This window comes from Heterocephalus glaber, unplaced genomic scaffold (genome assembly GCF_053883595.1).
Source record: "Heterocephalus glaber isolate CG9 unplaced genomic scaffold, H.glaber_assembly_v1.0 deba00001594, whole genome shotgun sequence".
Classification (NCBI taxonomy): domain Eukaryota; kingdom Metazoa; phylum Chordata; class Mammalia; order Rodentia; family Bathyergidae; genus Heterocephalus; species Heterocephalus glaber.
In genome coordinates this window covers 6962602-6986816 of record NW_028258369.1, presented here as the reverse complement: position 1 = coordinate 6986816, position 24215 = coordinate 6962602, and the positions used below count along the sequence as shown (strand labels likewise).

Genomic DNA, 24215 nt, shown 5'->3' with positions numbered 1-24215 from the left:
ATTCCCCTGCTGGGTATCTTCCCCAAAGAATTAAATGGAAATGAAATCTATATAAATAGGTAAGGGCAGAGCGGGTGAAGGGTGCACAGGTAATGGGGGAAAAAATAAGAACCAAGATACATCATGTACAGGTACAAACACCCAATGATACATGTAAACGAATTGTATACCTAAAATGTACCAATAAAAGAACTAAAAAAAAAAAAAGTGCAGCAGGCTCTGGGCTTGGGTTTTTTGCCAGTTTCCCAGGAGATTGTTATGCTCTCCACACTTTGAGATCCACTGTTCTACAGAGTTCTGAGTTCGTGCTCTTTCCGCTCTTGAAGTGTCCTGAAGAGAGGTAACTGGTAACCGACAGGCAAGAGTCTAAGACAGCAGGCCTGCTCCTGAAACAGCCAAGTTCCATGCATCACAGCTACATTCCACCTCTTCGGTGTGTCTGTCCAGCATAGCTTTCATCAGCCCGACCCGACACAGTGGTCTGTATGCATCTCCCAGTGTAAGCTCTGGGTGGGCCCAGTGAGTGTCTTCAGAATGGAACCGAATGTCCACACAGAATAATTACAAAATAAAAATGTGCTGAATGAATGAATTGATGGGAATCTACTGGCCTTAAGATTTTAGGAGTTGTGTTGGTAGTATTGAATTTTCTATAAATCTAACACCAAAAAGCATACAATTCAAGTATTAAAAGAGGCAGGTGAAATAAGCACCAGAGGCTATTTCCTTTCAGGAGGAGTTGGTTGGGTGACTAGTTTGTGATGCTGAATTCTGAACCTGCATTCTCTATTTCAGTAGGGAACTTGGGTACATATTAATTTCCTAGGGTTTCCTTAACTTCTTCCTAAAACAGATTATTCCATCACTTACACACCACATAAGGAAATTTGAACTAAACAACTAATGACCTGGCCACCTTGTAAAATACTAAGAGCTTTTCAAATGTTTATTATATAGTCCTAGGCCTACTAATGCTGCTACAGGAGGTTTTTTCATTGAATTGAACATTATTTAAATGTAAAAGAATGACCTTTTAATCACCAAATAAATGACTTGCTATCAATTGAACAAGAGTAGCATTTTCACAATTTGAAATAATCCAATCTAAAGCACCAAATACATAGAATGTATAAAAAACTGGTACCTTGTTCACTCTGACCATAGTTTTACTGAACAACAGAGCAGCTCCCAGCCTGTATGCCATACTGGAATTGTTGTTCACCAGTATAGTTAGGCTATCCAGGGCGTGGATAAGGCTGTGACAGTAAAAACAATAAGCTCTGAGCTCACTTCAAGTTTGAAAAGTCACTGAATTAAATGAAGTTTTCATCTCTAAAATGGAGGGAATAATCATATCTTCCTTAATGGGTTATCAGAAAAGTTCAGGCATGAGCTCAATGCCTTAACAAAATAAGGACTCAACAAATGTAGCACTGTTGTTATCATTATTCTTTCCAAAACAGTTGACATCTAGGATAAATAGAATCTCAGATAGATCTCAGATACAATAACTAGTCTATCCCCATGCCTGTTAGCTCCCTTCCAACATATCACAACCCCATCTAGGTCAGTTCTGTGCTAATGACCTAAATGGTTAGGGAAAGCATTACATAAGTGATAACACTTGAATTAGATCTTAAAAGATGAGCATGATTGACTAAAGGGGCCCAGCTTGCACGCTCATCCATGATCTAGTGAGTTGTAGTCAAGGAACACTAGAAGTGCAAGGAACAGAATATGTCCACCTATGTGAGCTTCCTTTCAGTGGGATAGTGCTTTTCAAGGGATCCTCTTGGTATTAATACTCGTGTGTCCAGAAGGCCTCACTGAGTTACCCTGACACTTTTACCAGTCTGTAAGCATAAGTTGGCTTTCTATACTTCCTCAGCACATTTGTGCCCCTGTGGGTGCATCTGTGTATAATGAACTAACAGAAAATTCTGGTAGCCAATCTCTTTATATTTTACACAGACTCAAAGACCTTCTTTGGATCTGTAGCAGCAGGAAACATTTCCATTTTCAATATGGGCCTGCCATCTGTCGGAAGGCTAGCTTCTAGAGCACCACCTTTTCTCCATTGCTATTTTCTACCACATGGATACACTCTCAACAGTCTCTCTCACAGCACCATATGCAATAATAATTTCTATTCACTGGGTGCCTACTGTGAGCTCTTACATGCAATCCCTTGAGGCACATATGATTATCCCATTTTATAGATGAAGAAATCAAAGGCTCTGGGAGATTAAGTAACTTACCCAAAGTCATACAGCTGACAAAGATGAGCTGGGGTTTGAACTGAGATCTGTCTGACACTGTGTAACAAGGTCGTTTTCTCTTCCCAATCTTTGTGGTGGCACGTGAAAAGATACTTTGCTTTGAGGTGTGTTTAAAGCATTTTTTCAACCAGGCATGTTGTACTCACGTCACTTCATTTTACAATAGCCACATAAGCAAAAATTCCTTAGGAACCTGCTGTCTCTAGGCTGGGCTGACATTCAGCTCTGAGTTGTACTGAGGGTAGCAATGCTTCTATTAAATTAATGTACTCCAACATGAGTGCATCATTCCAGTCACCTGAGAATAGGAAAAGCCTTATCAAGAACTTGCTATTCATTGTAAGCCACTTTAATCCCCTCTGGTTTGATGCAAATTCATTTCATTAATAATTAACAGTGCTTGGCAATGCCTTCCCTCAGTCCCAGTTCTTGGTTGGCATTCCACTTTGCTGAACCTAAGAGAAATTAGGGTTGAACTGAGGGAGAAAGAAAATGAAAGAACCACAATCTGGCATTAACCCAGACATCCTGAGCCCTACGGAAAAGCCATGGTACAGATAGATACTGGCATTATATATCTGTAAAGCTGTGTGGATGATCCTTGTAGTTCATCTTCTTAAATATTACATCTTTTATGAGCTCATCCAAGCTTTAATAGTATGCCTTTAAACCTTTCTTTTGGGTAGATATTATAGATCAGTGGTTCTCAGCCTTGGCTAGGAATCAGAATCACCTCAAGGACTTAAAAATTGCACATAAAATCTACCAAAGTTGAACATTCATGTGCCTTATGATCCAGTGATTTCACTCTTAGGCATATGTCCAGTAGAAAACCACACATATGTTCATTAAATGATGCATCAGGATGTGCACAGCCACACATAATATCCCCAAACTGGAAGCTACCAAATAATCAACAATAAAATGAAACACATTTTCATACAATAGAAAAACATGCAGCATGTGAATGAATGGCATATAGCTACATACAACGATATGGAATCCTCTCATACACATAAGGTTGATGAATTGCCAAACATAAGGGAATATATACTGTATCATTCCATCTAAATAAAGAACAAGAACAGGCAAGACTAATATACAGTGTTAGAAGCTGGGACAGTAATTAGTGGGGGGATTAGTGATTGGGAGAGATTTCTGGGCTGTTGGTTATGTTGCTTCTTGATCTGGGTGTTGGTTCTGCATGTGTGTTCACTCATGAAAATTCAATTTGCACATTTATGTTATATGTGCATTTTTGCATATATATTATCCCCAATAAAAAGTTTAAAATATATGTTACACCTAAACCTATTGTCTCTAGTCCCACACAACCACTCACTTCCCCTGGGAAGCCTAATTCAGCACACTTGCAGGGATCCCCCACACTTTGCTTAAGTTTCCCAAATTGTTTGATGCTATCAACATCATCTCATATCCCTAGTTTTTGCTAGCCTTCTAGAGTTTTCAATAGACTTCAGTGAGAAAACTAACTAATTCCTTTACTATCCAGCATGATACTAAATGTGGGAACTGAAAAAAAAATCAAATCAATTTGTGGAGCAAAACCATAAACTGAGAATGCTGCAAATTCATTTTCAATTTAGAAAAGAGGAATCAAGGAGGAACTCAGCATTTTTGCTCTAAGGGTTTAATGAATATGACATGGCTGTCTTTTTTATAATAACTACAAAATAATCATAGTTAATACATATGCAAGGCATTGCTATGAGTGATTTACATAAATGAACTTATTTAATCCTCATAACAATTATTTGAGGTAGATAGTATATTTACTTGCCAAATGAAGAAATTGAAGAACAAAGCAGTTACCTGGTGATACAGCTAGTGAACCCAAGAACCATGACTGGAATCTTAACAGTTTGGCTTCAAAATCTGTGTTCTTCACTATACTCACTATGTTCCTGTACACTTGTGTTGCTCAGTACATTGTTCTCATTTTAAATGGGCTATGTTTAATATATTTACAGTCGGTGGTAAGCTATGTCCATTTAAATATTGGTATCTCTGCTGAAAATTACATATGAGATGACTGAAATCAATAATACAAGTTTCACATCAATTCTTCACATGTTGGGAGAAATAAGTAAGTCAGACATGGAAAGAAAAGAAGGCCTTGACCTCAAAGACCTTTCTGTGTTATTTATTCACTTGCAAGTAGTGAACAGGAGCTGTACTAGTTCTGGGGAGCAAATATGAGGGCAGACAAGTGCAAGTCCAAAGGTCCTGGAGACCTTCTACTCCAGCAGGAAGACGCTAGCCAGACAGCAGAGAAGTACATGGAATTGCAGAACATGAAAGCATATAAGAAAGGCTAAGGTCAGGGAAAGCCTCCATGAAGAAGTTATGATGCCACATTGTCTGAAGGATGATTAGGAGGCAAGGCAAGGGTGGGGGGTATAGGAAGAGATTCATATGTGTGTGTAAATAAATGTCAGATAGAATAAAGAAGTACCATAATAGATATGTAAAAAAGCACAGTGGAACCTCAGGATTTTTTCCTTTTTCATTATATAAATCACCTGAAATTATACTTCAAGCATGAACCCAAAAACCCTTGTATTAGATTCATGGTTGGTCTCAAAAGCCTGGAACACATTAAGACAAAAACTCCCACAGGACAGGAATTTGAAATAATATTTTCAAGTCAGTGCATGTTGAAGTATTCCATACATCAAATTGAAAAGGAAATAATGGTATCCACCTTTTCTGGAGAAAACTAACAACAGCAAAGGAAATAGAAATGACCCTAACATGCTAACATCACCAGTTATAGAAGTTATTCCTACAGTACTGTAGATCAGAATTTCCCCTCTCCCTACTACTCACCATTGTTGAGATTAGCTTTACAAGAACAGTAAGGGCACTCCACTAGGCCAAAAGTGTTCATGTGAAGAATATGGTTAAGTACAAGTTCTGATGCTGCCTGACAGGCTTAGAATAAATTTAGGCCAAAAAAATGAATAGTCTTTGCAAATTTAAGCCAGCTCCTCATCACCTCCTGGTATAGCCAACATCCAAACTGTTCACTACCCTCAAAGATCAGTCAATGTGATATTCTGAAAATATGAATCTGTCGTAGGCTACACTTCCCCCACACAAGAACTTTTTCCTAGCACTCATTGCTCATAACGTAAAAATTACAGATGGGTTTGCATACAGGTAGCCAGGCATGAATAGCATATCCCTGTCACCCCAGCACTTCTGAAGCTATACCAGGAAGATCATGACTTCAAGCCCAGCCTGGGCAACTTAGTGACTTAGAAAGACCTTTTCTCAAAATTAAAAATACAAAAGAGGGCTGGGGATGTAGTTCAATGTAAACGCACTGGATCCAATCCTTGGTGTTGAAAAAAAAAGTAGTCACAGATGTCTTCTGCTTTGCCTTCTACCAACATCTCCAATCCTATCAAGCACCTTCCTCATTTTTCATCTGTAAGCTTCCCCCAAAACAGCCCTCTTGAAGCCTCTTATAATCACCATATCCATGTTACCTCAGAGCTTTAGCACATGCTGCTCCTTCTACCTAGAATGTTCTCTTCCTGCTGCCCTTAACTTAGTTTATTCATACTCACTCTTTGGCTCTTGCCCCCTATTTCAGACAAGCAAAATTTGAATTCCAGGCCTATGTAAGTTCTCTCTATTACAAGCTCGGTCACCTCTTCACTATGGCACCTGAAATATATGCAATTTAAAATACAGTATATTGTGTTATAGACCACTTCCAAGATTTAGCTATTATAAATTGTAACTCTTCGGGAAGACACTTAGAAGGGGAATAGCTGGATCAAATGGAATTTCTAGCTTTAGTTTTTTGAGGCATCTCCATACTGATTTCCCTAATGGCTGTACTTACATTCCCACCAACAATGTAGAAGGGATTCATTTTCCCCACAGCCTCCTCAGCATTTGTTATTATTTGATTTCTTGATGATGGCCATTCCTTCTTGGGTAAGATGGACTCTCAGTGCTGTTTTAATTTGCATTTCTCTAATGGCAAATGGGTAAAGAACATGTGGTATTTATACATAATAGAGTACTACTCTGCCATAAAGAAAGATAAACTTGAGTCATTTCTAGGAAAATGAAAGCATCTTGGGACCATAATATTAAGTGAAATAAATCAGACAAACAAGCTTAAGTTTCTTGTGGTTTCTCTTATATGAGAAACTCAAATTATAAATAAAGACCAAAATAAAAGATAGACAACAGAAAGTAGAGAGACAGAGCTTTCTCCAATGTGAAGGGGATCAAGAGATAAAGGGAGAGGTGCCCTGTTAGCGCAGTAGGTAGCATCAGTCTCATAATCTGAAGAGATAGAGGGAGAAGAGGGAGGGAAGGGGATGAAAAAAGGAATTAAACTGTGTTATGTATGTGTACCAACTCCACACAAGGTAAACGTTATGTACAACAAACATGGACTAATAAAGAAAATTATATGCAAAAAAGAAATAGATCTTCAGGTAAACACTTCAGTTGATTCCATATCTTGGCTATTACAAAGTACTGTATCACATTGTACCATATATATACTTCATACATATCTAGTGAATTAAGAAGAAAAATAAAAGTATTTTCAAAAAATATGTTGTCTTGATTATTTGATTAATGTCTGTACTCTCCTTAAACACAAGAATTGGGCTCTTCTCTGGGTTTGCTGACTTTGCATCCACAATCCCAGGCACATCTTCTAACCCCTATTAGGTGCTTCACAAATATCCATAGCATGCAAAACGGGTTCCATGAACCTCCTCAATTCTAATGAATCTTCAGTTAGCATATTGCTATGCTGCCAGATCACTCTTATAAGGGCGATGTATAAAGAAATATTTTTTTAAAAAACAGTATATTGTATCCCTGCAAGAAGCAGGAAGAAGGAAGACAAACAAAAGTTAACAATAGTTTGCTACTCCAGTCAAGTAGCACAGTCTAATTATCTTAGTTACCCAGGAGGAAAGCACAGTCCAAACTCTTACAGTAGAAATGAGAAGGAAATAAATATTTAGCTGTTTAAATCTAATGTTCATCAAATAGCATTCTATCTATAACCATATGTAGTAATTCCTTCTTTTAATCCCAAACTGTTTGAGGAATGTTTTACCCTGACATGACAAAAGACTAAGATCTTTTAAAAGGCCAAAGAGAGACAAAGAAGACAACGCTGGAATTCTGAATGCTCTTTTCTGCTAATAATTAACATTTTAGACTATTGTTTGTTTTTAATAAAATTAAACATAATTATCTATGTTCCCTACCTGTCCTGTTGGGAATTTGTAGGAATTAATGAGATAATGTTTGTAGAGTGTGTGCACAGTGAAGCACTGTTATTAGAATATTTGAGCAAAATGTTGCTTTTGGTAACCTGTGGTGTGGCTTCCAGACAAGCAAGGCTGACACCAGAAAAAAACAGCAAAGTGAAATATTAAGGACTAATTTGCTATTTTGTGATTTTACAGTAATGAAAACAACCCATACTTTCTGAACTTCTAATTGTGCTCCCCAAAGCAATAGCCACTAGCCACAAGTTGCTGTTTAATTTAAACTGAATTTTACATTAAATTTTCAGTTATTAGGATTTACATTTAAGTAACTGCCTGTGGCCAGTGGCTTCCACATTTGATAGTGCAGATACAGACCATCTTCATCAGCACAGAAAATTCTACCGCACAACACTGTAAATCTAGGAGGGTTTTTTCCTTTCAACTCTTTGCATGTAAATCCTGTTGTTTGACACTTTTAAACCCTCATTTCAGATGAAGGATTTAGAACTTCATCAGCAAGAAGAGGAATTATTCTTACATGACAAGTCATTTCCTTCCAAACTTGTATTGCCTTTTGTATGTTGCCTTTGCCTAGTTAGCACTAAGAATGCACATAATATGGAATGGGTTAAATGTTTCTCATTTTTCTCTGTCTCATATTTCTCAGTGTCCTATCTATATATAATCACTGAAGTCTGAGCAAGGTCTGAGTGGCCATGAAAACAGAGACTCATAACTAAGAATCTACTATATCTGGTTGTCCATAAGAGACAAGTCATTAAAGTATTCTCATAGGGAACAAATCCCCTCTTGTATGAAATGCTGCTGCATCTCAGTTTTCTCTTTATACTATTTTAATCTCATTGGATTGGGGAGTGGGGTAGGGAACAGAAATGAGCCCAGTGCATTCTAACTTTGTGTGGGTGTCTCCTTGGCTTGGTTACCAAAGAAACCATTATGTTCCATACTATTCAGATAATGGCTCTACTAGCGCTCTAAATACTTTCTTCTTTTCTAACCTAATTGCACTGCAAATTTAGAGCCACCATCTGTTGGCCAGCAAAAGAGAAGTGTTTTTGGAAATGTCATGGCCTTTATCACACCATTTTAAGCCTTGGTCTTAAGATTCCAACCTTAAAAAGCCTATTTCTGAGACCAATATTTCCAACTAGGCCCAGGACACTGTCTCCATGCACCACTGTACTGCCAAACTACACAAGTGAAGGGTATTTGCAGACACCTTGTGAGGCCGCCAAGCCTCCTGCCACCCATGCTGTGATGTTCCTCTTGCTGCAGTTGTGAGGCCCTTGCTGCTCCAGCCCTTAAGCACAGTGGGTGATATGACTGGGATGAGTGTTTGTCTGTCATCCTGGTTCCCGGAGTCAGTCATGTATGTCACTGTCCTATGGATGCCTGCTGCTGATCTCAAGAGCAACATACCATGGCTGTTTCCATGGCTGCTGGGTTGGGCAGTGCCCTCCAGAGCCACCCACTCCAAAGCAGAACCCATGAGCTCAGGAGGTTAAAGCCCCCAGGAATGATTTTCTGGAAAAAGACTCAGTTTTCACACTCTAATGACATTTGTCCTTCCCTACCAAATCTTTAGGTGTACAAAGGCACAGTGTACTTGGCAAACTCCCTATGAATCTGAGACAGCCAGAAACTAAGGAAATGAGGTCTTCTTATAAAACTCCACATCTCTGTTTTAAAGGGTGGCGGGGGAGGGGGGGGGTTCTGTGCTACTCTCCCAAGAATATGGTCATTTTTACTGAGGTTTTACATAGAAAAGAAGGGCTTCCCAGTAGTCTCCCCTCAACCCCGAGTATCTAAGTATAAATCTGGTAAAATGCTGTTATGTGTTCAAGAAGAATGTTAGTGACCACAACTTAACAACAAAGTGTTAGGCCAATCACAACAAACTAAAGGCAGCGGTGCCCATAAGATGCTCACTACGATCTGCAGGCACTGGCAGGGGAGGGTGGGACACAACACCCAAACACAGGAAAGCAACTTGGAGAAATCCACCAGATTGACTGCAGGATCAGGAGTTTAGAAAAAGAAGCAGGGCCATCTCGCTATATCAGGTCTGGCCAACAAGTCATCTTGGGAAAGGATCTAACCCCCTAAAGGAAGAAGTGCAGTGCTGTAGTGTGGGCCAGACTACAGTGTTCAGTCACCACCCACTGCCCACCTGTTCTCTCTCCCTGCAGGGAGACCAGGCCCAGAGCAGGAGATATTTGCAGCACAGAGACCTCTCAGATTAGAGCACGAAGAAAGGTGGGGGCCAGAGAATCACTCAGAGGGTGGTGATTGAGTTATGATTGGAGAACCCTAGGGTCAGAAAGAAACAAGGGCATATTCCCAAAAACGGAGAAAAAGGCCTTCAGCAATCTGTGGGACAGTGAGTCACAGGGGCATGCAGAGGCTATGATGGATGTGATCTGGAGTGGAGAAAAGACACTGGAACAGTGCCAGAGCAGGCACTCTCCCACGGCCCCTCCCCCAAAAGCCACCAAGCTCTGTGCCCATGCAGAATCCATACCACCATTTACCAAAGGCTGCTGAGCTCAGCACCCCTGTAAGCTCCTGAGTTCCAAGCAGAAGGGCCTTCCTCCACCCAGCCCTAAATGCCAGGGCTGGAGAGAGACTACTTGAGGTTTTTTTGCAGGGGGGTGTTTTGTTTTGTTTTGTTTTGTTTTATTTTGTTTTGTTTTGTTTTTGGAACCAGGGATCAAACTTGGGGCCTTGTGCTTTCAAGGCAGGTGCCAGAACCACTGAGCTAAATCTCCAGCCCATGAGAGAGACTACTTGAGAGGCATGAGCAGAGAGCTTGGTGCAGGTGTGACACTGGACAGGGGTGATGTGGTCAGAAGGTGTTCCACTGCATACTCACCTGGCAAGGCGTATACTGAGCAGACATAAGCAGCTGCAGGGATTATCAGAGAGGGAAGGACACAGAAATCAAGGAAATCATTCCAGAGATCAATAAAAGACTGGGTGTCTGACCAGTCTTGCTGTGTCTTCCTCACCTCCTATACAATTGAGTGTCCAATCCTAAAACAGAGACAAAAATCTCTGGCTACTCATGCTCATAGGAGTACAGCTGAAACCTAACAGAGTACTACCTGCAGAAGGAAGAGAAATAGATTGGCAATTTGCCTGGGCCCCTAATCTCCTTCACTCATTGGTAGGCAAGAGAACAAATCAGAGGAGGGAAACCAGGTTAAAAGCTTGTCTCTAGTCATAATCATAGAAGATGGAGGTCAGGCCCCACAACTGCTATAAGATAAGATCATAAGATCTCTCCATTTCTTTTCCTCCATTTTTTAACTAAGGGGGAAGAACACACTCATAGAATTCAGACTAAAGTTTAGACAGGACTGAGAGGACTCCACTTTTGTGTCTTCATATGGGTTTTGTTTTTCTTTTCTTTTTCTCTTCTTACCTGATATATATATGTGTGTGTGTGTGTGTGTGTGTGTGTGTGTATACACATATATATAGTGTTTGTATATGCAAAACAGAGAATAAGAATTGATTAGTGCTTTATTTTAGGTAGTGTCTCTCATGGTCATATCAGGTTAACCCTCAGCAAAAATTGTGCACGGAGAATACAAACACAAGCTTTTTATCAACATATTAATTAGTTCTGACCTTCGTACAGCTTCCTCCAATTTCCAATTATACTTTCCACCCCTTCTTTCTTTTTCCTATTCTCACAATAAACTCTCAAGCCCTCTCCCCCTCTCCTTCCATTCTAAACACAAAAATATCACCAAAGTGCTCTTTTCTTTTCATTCACTGTTACCTATATTTTCTTCTTCCCCTTTTCTAACTATTTTCTTCCTTGTCATCTTCCTTTACCCTTCCCTCAGCCTCTACATCCCAGCATAACTGTCATCATACTATCTCATTGTATTCCTAGGTTACTGAAAAATGTGTGAAATTGTGAAAACAAGTTTTAAATTATATGATTGATATATAATAGGTTCTGTAGATGTTGATATAACCAGTAGTCATTCACAAAGAGAAAATACTAAAAGCTGTTGGAGAAAAATCATCAAATCTACAAAAAGCAAGCCTATCAGAATAATAGATTTCCCATCACAAACCTTGAAGGCCAGAAGAGGTAGGAGTGAAGTTTTTCAAGCCCTAAAAGAAGACAGTTGCCTATTCGAACTACTATATTCTGCAAAATTACACTTCAAAGTTGATGGTGAAATAAAGACTTTCCACAACAAAGAGAACCTAAAGAAATCCACGACCATCAAACCAACATTGCATAAAGTACTTAAAAGAATCCTAGACAGAAACAGTGAGGCCAACATTACCAAAGAGCCCAAGGGAAGGAATATATTTAACTGGGAGAGTAGTAAAACAAAAGAAAAAACTAAAGGAATCAGCACTGGAAAAATAATGCACTGACAGAATTCAGTAAATATTTCTCGATAATAACAATGTCCATGGTCTTAACTCCCCAATCAAAAAACAGTCTAGCAGATTGGATCAAAAACCAAAACCCAGGGTTGGGGATTTAGCTCAGTGGTTCCACCGCCTGCCCTCCTAGCACAAGGACCCGAGTTCAATCCCGGGTACCAAAAAAAATCCAACTCAAAGTTGCCAGAAAGAGACACACTTCATCAATAAAGAAACACATAGACTGAAAGTGAAATGATAGAAAATGATATTCCATCCAACCAGAGCCCAAATGCAAACAGGAATAGATACACTATTTTCAGACAAAGTAGACTTCAAGTCAAGGCTGACCAGAAGAGACAAACAAGATACATACTAATAAAGGAAGCAATTCAACAGGAAGAGATACCAATTATAAATATATGCACCCAATCTCATAAAACAAAAATTACTGTACATAAAAAGACATGTAGATACAAAAACTATTGGACATAAAAGGATAAATACCAATGCAATTATAGTTTGGAACTTTAATTCCCCACTGTCACAAATAGACCAACCAGACAAAAAAAAATCAACAAAGAAATACTAGAATTGCATCACACCATCAAACAAATAGAATTAACAGATATCTACAGTGTTTCCTCCAATGACAATGAGAATATACATTTTTCTCAGCAGCATATGGAACTTTCTCCAAAATAGACCATATCTTAGGCCATAATTCATGCTTAAATAAACAAAAATTAATTTAAATAACCTCTTGCATACTAACATATCATAGCAGAATGAAACTAAAAATCAACAACAAAAGAAATCACAGAAGCTATGAAAATACGAAGATCAATACACTCTTGAATAATCAATAGGTATTAAAAAAGGGGGAAAAACTTGAAAAGTTCCTAGAAACAAATGATAACGTAAACACATTATACTGAACCTATGAGATGCAATGAAATCAGTCCTAAGGGGAAAATTTATTTCTATTAGTGCCCGCATTTTTAAAAATTGAGCAACCTCAAGTCAATAATCTAATGATGCATCTCAAAGTCCTAGAGAAATAAGAGCAATCAAAATTTAAAATTTGTGGATGGAAAGAAATAAAGATCAGAGCAGAAATTAACATAATTGAAACCTAAAAATGCAAAGGATCAATAAATTACATAGTTCATTCTTTGAAAGGATGGAAAAATTGGTAAACCCTTAGTTAAACTTACCAAAAGACAGAAAGAAAAGACTCATATCAAGGCAATCAGAAAAGAAAAAGGCAAAATCATAACATACACCACTGAAATCCATAGAATTATAAAAAAGTATTTTGAAAATTTGTATTCCGATAAATTAGAGAATCTGAAAGAAATGGATAAATTCCTAAAAATATGTATTATCAGAATTGAACCAAGAAATATGAAAACCCTGAATACACCAATAAAAACCAATGAAATAATGGCATTAATAAAAAACCACTGAGTATGAAAAGTCAGGCCCCAGTAGATTCACTGCTAAATTTTACCAGAAGTTCAGGGAAGAATCAACACCAATACTCTTCAAACTCTTCCATGGAAAAAAATGGAAATAAAGTCTTTGTAAATAGGGAAGGGTGGAGGGCGTGAAGGGAGGGCTAGGAATGGGGAAAAAATAAGAACCAAGATGCATTATATAAAGGTACAATTCCCAATGAGAAATGTAATTGTGTTGTATACCTACAATGTACCGATAAAAGAATTTAATACAAAAAAAAAACTCTTCCATGAAATTAAAAGGGAAGGAACACTGCCAAACTCATTCCTTGAAGTTTGTGTTATGTGATAATAAAACCATACCAGAATTAAATAAAAAAAGAAAATTATAGGCCAATTTCCTTAATGAACATTGATGCAAAAATCCTCAACAAGATATTGCAAACAGAATGCAACAAATCATCAAAAAGATCATACATCATGTCCAAGTCATCTTCATCCCAGCGATTCAGGGATGGGTCAATATACATAAATCAATAAACATAATATTCCACATAAAGAAAAGTAAGTGTAAAATCACATGATCATATCCACTATGAGAAGCAGGACCAAGAAGCAGAGCTAAATAATGTAAAAAATTATGCTGGTGGCCAGAAAGGAAACATCTATAAATTTGGGGCCTATAAAATTTTGACCCAGGAGTGCTTCCTTGCTGAAAGTTTAACATTAAAGCAAAACCAAGTATTTTACATCAGAACAATAGGAAAGATGCCTTGAGGGCATCTCAAAAATCCAAAAGGCCCCACCCATTACAGGTTCAAGAATGTAAAGTTGTACAGCTTTCATTTGAGAAGAGAACACCAGAGCACCCTGCTTGAGAAAGGCCACGTTTGGAATTGGCTCCCCAAGATTCCTTTCATAGTGCTTAGCCACCCAAGCACTCAGAGACCTCTACAGCCATGATCCACAGGGGCCTGGCTGTTGCTCAAGCTGGGGATAGACCTTGGCATCAACCACATGGTGCTGGTTTTATAGGCATGCACAATAGAAGAGTTGTGGGGTCAGAGAGGCTTTCACCCAGATTTCAGAAGGTCTGGGAAGCCAACCAGTGTGCCTCTCAAAGATTAGTGTAAGAAGTTTTAAGAGTGAAATCAAAAGTGCAATGGAGATTCCAGGAAGTTGGAGAAGCTAGGAACATGGAATGTCTGCTGAGAAACACCACAGGCAGTGAGCAAAGTCAACCCAAGAGACAAGCCCTGAGGGCTGCAACCAGCAACGCCATATGGGTGGGGGAGCCCAAGCCATTTGGCGTTCACACCTGGTCACAACTTGCTCCAGATGCTGTACAGATGCTGTCCAAATGTTATAGGATTTAATGTTTGCCCTGCTGGATTTTAGTCTTGTTTTGGTCTTACTTCTTTCTGTCTGTATCTTTTCCCTTTTGGAATGGGAATGTTTATTCTGTGCCACTGTATGTCAGCAATGTTTAACTTTCTTTTGGATGTTTACAGGGGCTCATGTCTAAGAGTCTGCCTTGAGTCTCAGAGAAAACTTTGGACTTGGACTTTTCAGCCCTCTTGGAACTGTTAAAATTTTGATGGCTCTTAGAGATGAACTAAATGCATTTTGCATAGAGAGATGCTCATGAGTCTTTGGGGTGTCAAAGGCAGAATGTTATGATTTGGATTGAGGATGTCCCCAAAAGGCCTCATGTACTCATAGGTGGGGCTTTCAGAAGATAACTGAATCATGAGGGCAATATAGCTGACCTGCTGTTGGGAGGTAGTGTCTGGTTAGAAGAGATGGGTTATGAGGAGCATAACCTGAAAGGATATATCTCCCTTCCCAACTCCTTCCTTCACTCTCCTTGCTTCCTATCTTCCATAACATAAGAAGCTTTCCTCTACCAGTCCCTTACACCATGTATTTACTTTCTGCCTTGGAATTGACTGACCTTACATAGACTGAGACCTCTGAAAGTGTGAGCCAAAATAAACCCCTCCTCCTTTAATTTGTGTCAGATATTGCATTCCAGTGATGAAGAAAGTAACTAAGACGTGCTCCCAAAGTTGAAGTCTAAAATGATTAAAAATGAAGGTACAATATCTTAAATCTATGTTAAGTCAAACAAACCAGATACAAAAACTTAAATACTGTACTCATTTACTCATTTACCTTACTCAAATACTCATTTGAATAATCCAAAGTACAAATAAAGAGCAAAATAGAAGATTGATAAAAGGAAAAATGGACATAGATCTTTTGCAAATGGAAAAGGGACCAAGAGCTTGAGATGAGGAAAAAGAGAAAGGAAAGGGAGCATAAAAAAATCTGCTACCCTCAGTGAATATAATCTTTATATGTCATAAAAATGAACTAAAAATAATAAATGAAATGGAGAAAGAGGATCTAAAGACAGAGGGAGGGAGGTAGATAGGGAAGGGGAATAAAGAGAATCAAGATATGTTCAGGACATGTAACCACTCTTTAATATGAAACATGTACTCCAAACATTTATGAATAAAAACAAATTTTAATATTTAAATTTGTTTCATTTATTAAATGTACAAAGATTACTTTTGGTCTCACAGGAAAAATATGACATCTTTAAGGAGAGAGATATGATCAAATTTTCTCTCTTATTTATTTTTCATTTATTTCAAAAGTCATTTGCTAAATTAAGTTTACTTTGATATTTGATTTTTAAAGCTATGACAGCTGAGAGAGAAAAAAATCCACAAAGATACATAGATTCAAATAGAAGTAATGTTGTTTTTTAAAATTTGATTATATCTGTTTTAAAACTCTAATATCTGCATAACTAAATGAGTATACATAATATTATGTACAAAAACAGATAAGATCTATATGTTATATAAGATGTGTAGCTATATTGATATATATATACATATATAAGCAAATATTATTTAAGTATAAGTATATCCCTTTGGAACATACTTTTACTAAAAATTGTTTCTCTGAAATTCAAATTTAACATATGCCCTCGTTTTTTTCTGGCAACCCTAAATACCAATAAAGCATATTTTTTCTTTTTTTTCTTCTTGTTTTACCAAAAGTAAATATAAATAGGAGTCTTAATATTTTCTTCTGACATGCTCATCAATAGAGATCATTTCTAAGTGTCTATTATCAAAGTCACTTGCCAACCCTGCATCCTCCTCAAAGAGTTAATAGAGTGAAATGCTAATAAGAATTCCCCTTTCATTAAATCCCTTTAACTACCCATCCTCAACCCCTTCGCTACACTATAGTAGCATTCATTCTACATCAACACTATGACTGGTACAGAACCTTCATTTTTATGGACTATTAAAATAGAAAGGGAAAAGTATTGATAAGACAGAAAGAGGCTTGAAACACATATTGAAACACATACTGTCAACTCATCCACCCATATTCCACCTCTGTTTTACAGGGGTAGCAGCAGACATGCTTTCTCCTATCGACCCCTTCACTGGCAACCAAGATGCTGATCAATGTTGAAAAAGACTAGATTCTAGGAATGCAATGACTATAGCCTCAAGAATTCAAGTGATGACATGGCTGGAAGATCTTTGTTCATTTGCATTATAAAATTCTGAATGGTAAACTTAACATGACCAGAAAAATGACTTGTTATTCACATTTTCCTGCATACCTTGGATAAAACTGTCTGTCATCAACAAAGCATGGTAAACAACCTCTGAGAGAGTCATCAGAAGCCAGTATTCAGGGCCACATGATAAATGATACAGTGTATGAGTAATGAAGTAGGCTGCGTTAAACAAAGCGCTGTAGGGCAAGAAGATCTCTGTGGTTTCAACACAAGCGGATTTCAAAAAGTAATGGCATTGTGAGTACTACCACCTTTGCTATCTCTTTCTGTTGAAGGATTAATATCATATCTAATAATATGATATTATCTAGGAATAACACATTTGACAAAAACACTAATAAATGGTACTTAGACCTGAACAAGAACAGATAATGGCTGGACATGAATGACAAAGAATCTTCACACACATTGATTTGACAATAAACAAGAATGTAAACAGTGTTTCTATTCATTAGGCTAAATCTTATTAATAAAATTATCTACCTCCCATGAGTTTTTGTGATACATTTTAGTTGAACTATTTATATCCAGTGACAAATATTTTATGAGATGCTGTACATTATAGGGCAGCCCTAGTATCAAGGAACCCCGTAGTTCTCCTCTGCTGCTCCAATGCACAATTTCACAATAGCACATAGTTTAGGGTATTCTCACATAGAAAGTCATCCTCCTCATTGTAAGGGCTAACAATTATTGAGTGTCAACTCTGTGCCCAGCCCTGTGCTCAAAGCTATACAGGTGTGATCTCATTTTATACTTGTATTAAACCATGAGAAATAATAAATTGCTTTGTTTTAAGTCACTAAGCCTGATAATACTTTGATAAGCAGCAATGTACCATTGAAAGAGGACAATCTGAGTTCATTTGCCTTATTAATTTCCCCCAAATCCTACAGAGCAGGGAGCTCTTGAACCCTTTTTACTCCTTTTTACAAGCACAGAAATTGAGTCCTAGGAAGTAAGGACCTCAGAACGAGACCAAAAGGCTTTGGTATCCCAGACTAGCTCCAGGACTGTGCCTCCATACCATCTTGCCTCACTAACAAGGGCATTTCTAAAGTGACCAGACTGCCCAGGGCTGTGTAACCCCTCATACACACCACACTGAAATAGAAGAAAAATGTCTTTCTTCTTTTGGTGTTGGAGATGTAGTGCCCTATATTGGGTCATTTGTGATCTCTGTAATACCCTTTTGTACTATCAAGCAAACCTTCAATCTTATTCTTTAATTCATGCCAATAGAAGCAAGAGTGTACGTTTGTAAAGTGAAAATTGCATCCAAGTTGGCAGGGAGCTGGGGACAGATAGGTGTCATAATCGCAACATCTTCACAAGTTTCTTCATTTTAGCCTAAAATCTCAGCAGCACTTGCTGCCGGCTCCCTTCAGATAAAGAAGGCCAGAGGGCCTGTCATCATTTGACTTCTACCAAGACAGCCCAGGAAAGCCATCATTATCACCTAGAGCAGCAAAACAGGGACCATTTCCCAATAATAGGTTCATATCACATAAAATGCTGCACATTGACAAGTGCTGGGGAGTATCAAGAATTTTGTTCTCTCTCCTCCTTGCCAATTAAGTCCTTGACCTTTGCTTCTAGGGTGTATTTTAATTCAGTGAGACACAGACCAAGGAGAATGGAAACCAACCAACTTAAAACACAGAGAGAGAGAGAGAGAGAGAGAGAAGTAACAATCAAAGTGTACTGTTGTGATTGGTCTTGATCAGTCTCACCTGAATAGTTTGATGGAAGCAGATGATCAGATGACACAGCAGTGAAGAAAAAAAAAATCCTCATATAGCTTACTTTTGAATGGTGAAGATACAGGCAATAAATAGCACATATGAATAACATATATGAACATATATTTAGTGATATGTTAGATAATGATAAATGATATGAAAAAATTTGAAGGCGAAGGAAAAGAAAAGGAGTACAGGTTGGATGGTACTAGTTCTGGTGGTGCATTATTAAATAGAGTGATCAAAGAAGGTACATGCAGCATTTACCAAATTTATTTGACTAGAAACCGTTTATCATAAACCAGCTCAAAGAAATTAGGAAATGCTGTTTTAAAAAGTAGCTTCAGCTGGACAGAAGTGCATCAGTTAGGGATTATATTTGGCCACTAGTAATTAAAATGCAAGTCCTTTAAACAAGATAGAAGTTTCTTTTTCATTTGCATAAAAGAAGTGTAGCTTAGGCAGTTGAGGGATGTGAGATGCCTCCATATAGTCATCAGGGACTTGGACTCCTTTTGTCTTCCTGCTCCAGCCTCTTATATTCAGGGTTTCCACCCCAAGCTTGCTGCAGACCAAGGAGTTTACTTTATCTCCAGCCATCATACCTATGTTCCAAGAGAACTCTCCCCGTTACAGATTCTTCTCGTAGGTCCCACCCAACATGTTTTGCCTAAATCTCATTGACCACCTCTACATGGCAAGGAGGCTAGGAGTGGATTTTAGCCAGAATTGAACTTCTCATAATAAAACTCAATTTTTCCTTCTTTCTTTTTTTCCTTTTTACTAAAGAAGAAAATGATAATTAGCAATCTTCATTAAGATCAGAGATAAAGTAGAAAGGATGTCCAGTGAAAAAAAAAGGGTGGTTTTCTATTTTCTTGAGACAATAATACAGCCTCCCAAAATCAATACTGGTGCTGTAGAGTCCATGTTTCTTATGGGAGCACGTGGTTAAAGTTTGTGGGACAGAGGCTCCAGTAGCAAGACCATTGCACTCCCACCATTTGGGGCCACTCAGCTCCTGTTTTGTCCTTTCACCACACAGCAGCCAGAATACCAGTTTAAATCATGTAAACCTAGTCATGTCACTTCCCTACTTAAACTTTCTGGTAACTTCTTACCACACTTCAAATAAAATGTAAACACCATGAGATGGACACTACCCATCTCTTCGACTGCTTCTTCACCTGTCCTCCCCCTTGCTCACAAGCTTCAGTCCCACTGACCTTGTTGCTACTTAAACACACCAAGGTCATTTCCACCTTAGGGCTTTTATCTGGACTGTCCTTCCCCACATGGCTGAACTATTCATGTCATTCAGAGTTCCACTAACATATCCCACCTCCTCAGAAAGACCTTTCCTGACTCTGTCTAACATAGTCTCACTGTTACTAGACACCTCCTAGAATATCACTCTGTTTTCTTCATAACTTGTTAACTTTAACACACTCAGACATTTGCGTTCTTGTTCACTGTCACCGTAATGACCTTCCATAAAGGCAGAAACACAGCTTCCTTTGTTATTCCCATCTCTCCAGCACCAGAGCAAATGGCACAGGGTGCTCCTGCAGTGCTGTTGAATGAATCATATGGTCTGAAGTACTCTCATTCTCTTAGTCACTCTTCTCTGAACACCCATTAGTTTGGTAGTAGACCTCTTAAATATTCTCCAAGAAACAACCTAATTCTTAGAAGTGCATCATTAGCAAAGAACAGCATGGTGCTCTTGGGCATTATGTAATGTTTCCTGCACTGGCTCAATGGGTGGCTGATTTAGAAATGTTATTTTTGCATGTATATTCATTTATCAATTTTGAGAGTTTTCAGAGGTAAGGCCTCCAGAGTCATACATCACTGCCCCATACCATGCCACGTGAGAATATATCATTATGAGTCAAGACCTATATAGCCCATCAACACTCAGTCTTCTGAACACCAAGTTGAGGTCCGCAGGTATTATATATTGGCTTCAAAACCAAAATGTTTGCCACCCAGCCATTCCTCTGATCTTAATGGTGATTTTCTATTTTAAGGAACAATCTAGAAGATTTCAGACTTTTGGTTAGAGATTATTCCAATTTTGGGGTGGGGGATGACGTAGACTACTATGCATACACAAAATACAATTTCCTTTTCTTCCTGGGCATGTAGCTAATTGCAATTAGAAGGGGCCATGTTACCAAGTTTGGCCAATGAGATGTGGGTGGAAGTGATTCACACCACATGATGGGAAATGCCTGGATCCCTGAATGACTCAGTAGAGAACAGTTAGTTATACCCCTACCCGAGTTCAAATGTGACATGAGTGATAGGCAAACTCTCAGTCTATTAAGCCCCTGAGATTTTTGAAATTGTTTATTATGACACCTGTCCTACCCTGACTTACATAGAGGAATAAAACAAAGGCTCTGTGGTAATAAAATATTGTTAAATTTTCAAAGAAAAGAATTCAACTTCCTGCAATCTCAGCCATTTTGGGCTGTTACAAATTATGTAGTTTTAACATCAGTAAAGACTAGCAAAAAGCTAGCGGCTTCTTAGATGACATAAACATTCTGTATTTGCTTTTCAAGTGCTGGAAATGTTTCTAACTAAAACATGAAAGAAATATTTTAACAGGCTGACTTGGGGAAAATGCTCAACATGAGGAGACCAAAATGTTTTTTAAAAAGGGAAACAACTCAATATGGTCCCAAAGCCCTGCCCAGGTTTTAATCAAGGGACATCCAAAGTGAAATAAAATTGCTGGAGTTATCTTGAAATTTAAGGAAAACTTCCTGGCAAGGGTAGATTATTATTTAGTTATCATTTAATTTAATATTTATTTTTCTAAAGGGATTTTAAGTAATTTAATTATTTTAATTAAGACTAAAGTCTTTATCCTGGAAAGATCCATTTTATACTTTTTTTTAATTAACTTTATTGGTACATTTTAGGTATGCATTATGATCACATTCATCATTGGGAATTTATACCTGTACATGATATATCTTAGTTCTTGTTTTTTCCCATTCCCCTGACCTCCCTTTCACCCCACCACGCCTCCCTATAAAAGAAGCCTCCTTGAGATTCACAGGGTCAAACTAAATCACTCTTCTACATGATCACCCTTTAACTATTTCTTGCTCAAACTCTATATTCAGTACATCATGTCCTCCTAAGTATTCAGGAGAAGTTCATATAGAACTCAGTTTTTACTATATGGACTTCTTCATTAAAATAATCATAGCAAAAATAGCATCTCTACCACATCTAATAACATGTTAGAATTAACAAAAGGCTTTCATATCCATTATCAAGAGTTATAATACATAGTACTCTAAATAATCCATTTATTTCTGTATTCCATGTGCAGCATTTATAAAATTGCAGTTTACCAACTTTCTAATGTTTCCTGGACTATCGCAACCCTACACACTAATTATATACAGAATTTAGTGTGCATTATAGTGTATTTTTATTCATAAAATATGAAAGTATTTTACTAGAATAACAAAAACACTTATCTCTTTAACTTGCAATTATTTTTAAAAATACACTCACATTTCTTTAGTTTCTTTAAACATCGTTTATTTCATTTCTCACTTTGAATATGCCCATTCACTTGTCCATTAGTATCAGTTTCTAGTTTGAAATCCACAACCTGCAAATGTTTGAAATAAAGGAGAACCATAGAAAATCTTAAACAAATATAGATGAAGATATTTGGGGGTATGTCATTGCTTTCTGATTTGTGTTCATTTGGCTTTTCCAAATTTTTTTCAGTGTGGGGAATTGAACCCAGGGCCTTGCATATGCTAGACAATCACACTACCACTGAGCTATATCTCTAGCCCTATTTTATTTAATATTTTATCTTATTTATTTTTGAGACAGAGTCTGACCAAGTTGCCTAGGCTGGTAACCTCCTGAAAAGCTTAGATTACAGGCATGAGCCACTGTGACCACCTCGCTTTTCCAAATTTTTGCATTAATTCATTTTATAAATAGAGAAAAGTAAAAACTAAATAATTAACATAAAGCATTTTTTTAATTCACCTTAGCTTTGGGAACTCAATTATATTTAAGGATTGGTTTTGGTTCATTTGGTCTTAACAGTCGCTTGTCCTGGACTTCATTTTGAAAAGGAGTGGTACAGCAAAATGCAGTGTGTCAAATAGAATTCTTCCTCCTCCTCCAAAGAAGGCTATTTAGGCATGAACATCTTTTTGAGGTGATTGTTTCCTTTCAAAGGGGTTGACAGATAAAATTTGATTGAGAGAAATGCCAATCGTGTCATGAGGCAGATGGATTAACTTTCCAATGTTTCTTTTCTGACAGTAAATCTCAAGTTTTACTTCTATGCTTAGCAAAATATTTTTAGAAATATCATTTGTTCAATAGAGGTGATGCATTTTACTACTGCTTAAAGCAAACCATTGATCCCTATCACCGTGGCATTAGGTAGGCCTCACAAATCATCCAGGCATCTGCCCTCAGCCTCAAATAAATCACTGACAGAACAGTAAAGAAAAGGGAAGTGCCAATCAGAACCAGGGAGTCAATAGGAAAAGATTTTGCAGTATCTCTATTTATGACATTTCCTTAAAGACATTGGTTATTCTAATTTCTTTTGCAATTTCCTCTTGAGAACGTCTCTCATAAAATCTATTTTAGCACAGTGCGAATTTTCCCAGCAGGTATTTTTGAATTCAGAAAAATTCCATACAGACTAATGCTAAATCTAGAGTGAATTTTAAGAGAATAGGTCAAGCAATGATAAACAAAATGTATAAAGTTTCCATATATGTGAATATACACAGACATCAGTATTTACTGATTTAATTTTAAAGTTTCTATCTTTAAAAATGATCCATTCCCCATCCTAAAAATTCATAACCACTTTGTTTACATTTGTTTTATTATCAGAGAGGCCTGGATGAAATCTTTAAATGCAGATGAACTCCCTTCAAGCTCCTTAGGGTTATCTCACAACTGCTACAGGCTTCCTTCCTGAGCAAAGTAGATTTCCCTTCCTTTTCTCCTACCTTATCCCACAAGATTTTCCTCCCTTGAGGCCAAGAGAAAACCAAACTTCTGGGCCTTTTTTATGACAAAAAAAAGACAAAAAAGAAAAACAGAATAGGAAAGGATGTTGACTCCCAAGCCCAGGACCCATGATCACAGAATCATGCAAGGTTGGGCCAGGTTCCACAGTGGTCTCTGTCCTTGATCATGGAAATTTTTAGCTACCCATAACTGCTCTTAATCTTGAAAATTTGGCTTTAACAAAAAAAATTAAATCTGAATCTAATAATTTCATTTAAATACAATCCTTTTCAATTACTTTATCTCCACAAAATTCCACAGTCACTGTATTTCCAGCCACACAAAGAAATGCTGGAAAGACAAAAAGAGGACAAAACAAGTAAGTGTTATTG

The 24215-nt window shown here is 37.7% G+C and overlaps 1 long non-coding RNA gene across 2 annotated transcripts in view; it reads right to left on the bottom strand.

The window, feature by feature from the left end:
- The window catches only part of LOC147823257 (uncharacterized), a 479935-nt gene that overhangs the window by 451019 nt on the left and 4701 nt on the right, over positions 1 to 24215 (bottom strand). The window contains exon 3 of one of the 2 annotated variants that reach the window (XR_015444101.1): positions 22332 to 22438. The exons of the other annotated variant lie outside the window; for it this stretch is intronic. This is a non-coding gene — a long non-coding RNA (uncharacterized LOC147823257). Of the gene's footprint in view, positions 1 to 22331; positions 22439 to 24215 lie in introns of those variants that run through there. 2 annotated transcript variants of the gene reach the window in all.